Below are 6,000 nucleotides of genomic sequence, written 5' to 3' on the forward strand. Positions count from 1 at the left end.
CGTTATGGCTCAGTCAATGCTTGCGCATGCGTGGCTCGCGGCAAGGAAAGTGTTAACGTCCGTACTGTCATTTGATTTCGATTTCTGATGACAAGCGCAGCTGTGCAAGCGCCCTGTGTTTGATATGCATAAACAAACCACGTGTTTGTAAAATAAACAGGCATAGTTCAGGCAAAACAAGCATGGTGAGCGCGTTGATGCGCTTCCATTCTTCTTCGCGTTTCACCGCTTTGAACAATGTTTTTTTTTTTTCTATAGCGGCCACAACCATTGCTAAGACCTCACGCGTGATCTTATGCATCATTGCCTTGGTCTGTAGAAAACCCGTGGCCATACTGGAGGACGTGGCGGCATAGTCTCATTTCAGCTCACACCGCCGGTATGCGTTTCATGAGCGGTGAAACCGCGTAGGTCTACTGGGTTTATATTGGCGACTGCTCACCTCTGTCCTTTTTTTTTTGTGTGTGTGTGTGTGTGCTGTTGTTGGAAAGCATATTTCGCGCCAGCAAACAAGGACAGAAGGCAGACGACTCCACAATGCGCTAACTAACCGGTGTCGTCTCCCTTCCGTCCTTCTTTGCTGGCGCTAAATATGCTCTCCAAGTCAGTTTACCAACACGCCCAACAAATGGAAATGCTGTTGTTTTTTTCAGTGGCGCTTGCAACGTTCGCGCAGGAGCGCTACTGTCACGCGCACTTCCTTAAAAGTTGAAGGACGCTAAAAAGATAGAGCGACACCGGCGAGAGGAAACGCGAAGCGGGCTTGAGCGCCTCGCGAAAAGGCGTTGCTGCGAGCTAGGACCAGTGAGGGGGGGAAAGGGTTTGTCGGCGGAGAGGGAGGGTGAGAGTGTCGCCGTCAGCGCGTGCCCCCCAGACGCCTCGTGTGCGGCGTGAGGCGCCGCGGCGTTATTTATATCGGCCGCTAGCGCGGGCCATTGCGCGGCGTGTTTTGACTTCGGCACGTGCCTACGACGACAAGGCGATGGCCGACGGTGGAGAGGAGGGTGACAAATATAAACACCGCTGGGAGCGGCGCAAAGAGATTGCTCGCCGCGCGACGACCGTAACGCGCGCTCGCCGCAGCTGCCTCGAGCGGTTGGCTAGCGAAGCTCGCTGCTTCCGGAAGTGGACGCCTGGGATGTGGGCGCAAGCTCGTTCGTGAAAGGGAGCGGCAGTGTGACCGCAGCGGTGAGTACCGCACCGTCGTGAATACAGAGAGTTTTAGCCTGTCCTCAAACTCATGGCCCTTAGTGAAAATCCGTGTTGTTGGAGAGGTGTATATACGGTATAGCAGCGGCGGTGGTAGCGGCATCTTGTGACGCAGGGTTTAACCTGAGCGCGCACACAGGTAATAATGCTGCAATGACCTCTCATACTCCATTGTGAAGTGTGTAAACTGTTTACGGCGGCGTAATCGTTAACGTACAGTCCTATATGATTTCCCTCCGACGAGAACACTCACGTGACACAAAACTGCTTCAAACGCAGTGTACTTGGACAAATGACACGCTGCTTATATTTTAAGATTCAGTGCTATTTCATTTTGCTCACGCTTCACACCTTGTACTCAATGTATTGTTCGTCATGTATGTAACCACTCCTGATTAAGGCCTCTAACCAGAGGCTGGCAGTAACCTTGAAATAAATAAATAAATAAAGTGTCAGGACATGTCGGTGGTCAGATTTGCTGTACTGCCGTCCGTGGCTCCGATAGCCCGGTTATCTGTAAACAACGAAAAGCCGTTTATGGACAAGCTAGAGCTATGTAATACTAGGGAGTCTCAGCTGGTTTGAGCCAGTGCGTAAACGTACAGTTTAGGGAATGCTGGAACTCTGGAGACAAGGACGCGTACCGGGCGGTACAGGTGAAGTCATCTTCAGACGCTCACGTCAACTGTATAGCACACCGGAACTAGAGAGACAGAGAGAGAGAGAGAGATAAGGGAGGAAGGAAAGGCAGAGAGGTTAACCCGACTGAGTGCACTTTGCTACCCTACGCTATAACTGCAACAATCATGTTCTCCAAAACTCCTTTGCGCAAACGTATTGCCAGCTGCGGCAGATAATTTGAGCTTGTCCTTAAATTAACTTAGACACAGCCGTACGCAGTGGCGCTCGTGACGCCATCTTGTGGTGCTGACGTTGTTAGGATTTGCGCCTCAATCCCACCGTTCGTAACCAGTTGTCAAGATTGCAGTCGGGCATGAATTAGAAGGCAGCTGGCCCATGCCGTCGTCCAGCTGATCCACGCTGAGGACGTTGTTGAAGGGAAGGACTGCTTCTCATCGAGAACGAGGAATATGGGTTTATTTACAGCATTTACACGCAGTTCATCAGTCTAGCGTGACTGCGAGAGAGAGTACACTGAGCAGCCGCACAACAGCGGTTTATAAGCACTCGCCCCTCCCCCCCCCCCTCGATTCCAAGGTGGGGGAAACGTTCGTCCAGTCGTCGTAAACAAGCCGCCTCTCTGTGGGACGGCTTACGCAAACACACTTCCGCACGGGTTCACGGTCCGGAACACCGAGGCCAGACGGACTTCGTAGAACTCGGGGCTTACGTCAGGAAAGGCGCCTTTTATTCGCCGCCAGCGCGCCGCCAGATGCCCATTGTCTTGCGTCTTGAACGGCGCGTGGGAAGGAGCCTCGAACTACGTTCCCGCGGACACTCCCCCGCTCATAGCCGATCAGTTCGGCGGTGGCGGGTTCACTAACAACAGTTGGTCCGCCGATCGCGTTTAGTCGCAACGGCGACGAGGCTAGTGCGTAACGGTGGCGTTCCAAAAAAAAAGGTTGCCGCCGCTGTCGAAACTGGCTGGCAAAACTTGCACTTCAGCTGGCCGTTCTTAACAACGTCGATTATAGAACGCATAGGACTGTAATTGCAAAGGTCGTATTCTCCCGATCACTTGGCGCTACACGCTTTTATTTTTCTACATCAAATATTTTTCTTCTTCAAATGTTAAGTCAGCTAAAATGATTAGTGCTCGAGAATCTCTGAGGCGTCAATATCGTCGCTAACAGAGCCTTAGTAATCGAGAAATGGAAGTAAATTCTGGACATGATTAGAGACTCCCCCGGAACATTCAGTTACTTTACCGATGGCGAAAGCGCTCCTCATTTAAAATCTGTCACTAGTTCTCAACCATAAGTTATGAAAACGTAATTTTATTGCATTATAAGAGGAAAGAAAATGCTGCTTTACCAGTTCTATTTCATTTTTTTTAAAAAAGAAGAAAGACCTATTGACGTTACCCTTGACAACGACACGGGCGATCGAAAGGTTTCGTTCTTGCTCGATTCTGCACATTCATGTTTCAGTAGTTTCGTTATCCCGTAGTACTGCGCTGGCTTTGCTGGCTCGCGAAACTTGCACAAACTGCAAGTAGCAGAGAATTCCATTTCACTGTGATGTCGTGGGATGCCAGAACTGCCCACGCCACTTAACCAAAAGCAGCTGCAGTGGTGAATCATCCACCGCTCTCTCTTGGCTCAGTGCCGCCTTCTGTTGGGCGCCGTTTTACTCACCGACCCCATCAAAGAGCGATGATGGCCTATGCGATGTCACCAACCCGGTTGGGTGGCGGGATACTTGAATTGTGATAAATGTATTCGGAGCCTTCAGATGCAATTTTATCGTGAACTAAGTCTTTCCTGGCGCGACACAGCCGTTGCGAGGCTTCTGGAATGGTATGTAAACAGTCCATGGCGACGTAGTATTTGCATCTATTATTCCTTTAAGTATACAGCTGTTCTATGCTGAAAGCAGCATCCGAGTGTGCGTGGATGATTTCATTGTTTCCCCGTGTCTGTAAAGATCAAACCGTTTCTCTTCCCCTAAACACGAAGATGAGGGTGTCACATATGATGTTGTTGGTTGGCCTGTTGCCCCGTCCTGGATTTTAATGTCATCTTTCGTTATACCGAGTCACTTCGTGCGTGTTTTTCGTCGTCCGTGACGAGAAAGCGATCTTCGTTAAATTAGTGCCAATTTTGTTTAGCGATGACTGCAATAATATTCTTAAACCACTTCTGCACGATTCCGCATGCATCTGATGTCACACACGCGGGACGAAGATTTTATGAAACGGCTTCCGAGCTAGCTTGAAAGGGATTGAAAGCTACGTGCTATATAACGTACAGTGGCTGTCAGCAGGATTTATGGCAGTCGCGCCTTTCGCCCATTTCCAACTAGCCAACTACTACTGGCAACCTGATACAGCAACGAACTACTATACTAGCAACCAACTAGCAGATGTTTGCGAATCGCGGAGGCTGCCGGTGACGCTTGCTACTTGTGCTACACAGATACCATTTATTCGTGCGAGAGCGTCAAATTTATGGCCCAGTGAGCGAAAAAGCCTCGCACCTGTGGCCTATAGCAACGAAACGGCACCGAAGCTCCCGTTGTCATTGGCTGCGACGCCACGCCACGAGCATGCCTCGGCGGAGTTCCCATTGGCTGCGAAGCAATGGCAGGAACGTGCTTCGAGGGAGCCGAGCGGGCGAAAGGGAACGTCTGCTGCTGTAGTAGCGCGCCAGGTGCCGCGCGAGGGGCAAAGGCATCGCCTCGACGCCCCGTCACCCTCTCTCGCGGAAGCCTGGGTTATCCGCGTGATCCTTGCCCGCGCAGGATCTCGCCTGCGTTCAAACTGCGCCTGCTCCTCGGTAAGGCCAACTCAAAACGCGCTCGCTTGCCCGCGAGCATGCAGTTCACAAATTGAAGGACCGCTCAGCGGCGTTCCGTTAACGTTTAATGCTTTCGCATTCACAACTCATAAGAAACGCTCGGGTGTGCTCGGATTTGATTTGGGATGAATTGGAACGGCTGACAATTGCTGTATCGCTAGCTTCTCCACATGCCATAAATTATTGAAGCATTAAATTGCGTACCATAATATGAGGTGACATGACAAATAGGTCAGAACAACTGAAAGTTGAGCAAGTGGCGAGAAAGGCGTGCAGACGTGACATGAGAAATGTTCTAGCAAAGGCAATTTTCACAAACCTGTTGAAAGAGTCAATGTAGGAAAGAAAGAATTGTGCAGATAGCCACAAATCATCGACGATGATTATTATTGCAGTCTGACGGGCAAAAAAAAACAGTAAAAGCATTTGTTAAGGGAATAGTGCGTTTGAAGGCGCATAAATTCGTGACTAGGGATGATATTTAAGTAGCGTTTTATTATTTCGTTGCGTAGTTTCGTAAAGAACGGAGTCATTAACTAGCGCATCTGCGGCGGTAGTATGCGTGGCTGTACACATACAAGCCTATTCGCTCGCGCCGCTCACGCCAGCAGGGAAGGCGACGGCCATCTCCCGAAGCTCTCGCACGGTAGCACCCGAGTCTCGGGGGCTGTATTAAACATGCACCGCAATGTTGCGCGGGAGGACGCGTTCTACGCGTTGGCGCCCTTCGTAGTGGCGGTGAAAGTCCGACCACAAACCACGGAGTGTATATTCATATATGTCATTTGTACTGTATCATCTTGTATCACTGATTGTACATTTAGCCTCACAAGTTTTTCATTTATACATTTGTGCATTGCACACACTAAAGTGTACAAACATTATTCTGTCCCCGTTGTCATAGATAGGGGCAAGAACCTTGTCAAGCTGCAAAAAAGCAGCTTTTAGTTCTTGTCCTAGTGTTCATTTTTTGTAAATGAATGAATGCTAAATAAAGATTGATTGATTGATTGATTGATTGATTGATTGATTGATTGATTGATTGATTGATTGATTGATTGATTGATTGAATGCATTTAAGTGTCAATAAAACTGCTCGTTACGGGAACTGCGTACGGCCCGCTCGATCGATGATATTGATACCGCGGGCCGCAAATCCGGATAAACAAGTTCTGCGTGCCGAGAGCTTGGCTGATGGCACGTGACCACGTGACTGTAGCATCTGCAAGTGTAAGCACGAGACTTCTGTATGCGTCGGAAGTATTCGAGGGTGCCTTAAAACACCTTTTCGTAGATGCTGTAGTATTCTAGA

This window comes from Dermacentor variabilis, chromosome 10, assembly GCF_050947875.1.
Source record: "Dermacentor variabilis isolate Ectoservices chromosome 10, ASM5094787v1, whole genome shotgun sequence".
Lineage (NCBI taxonomy): Eukaryota > Metazoa > Arthropoda > Arachnida > Ixodida > Ixodidae > Dermacentor > Dermacentor variabilis.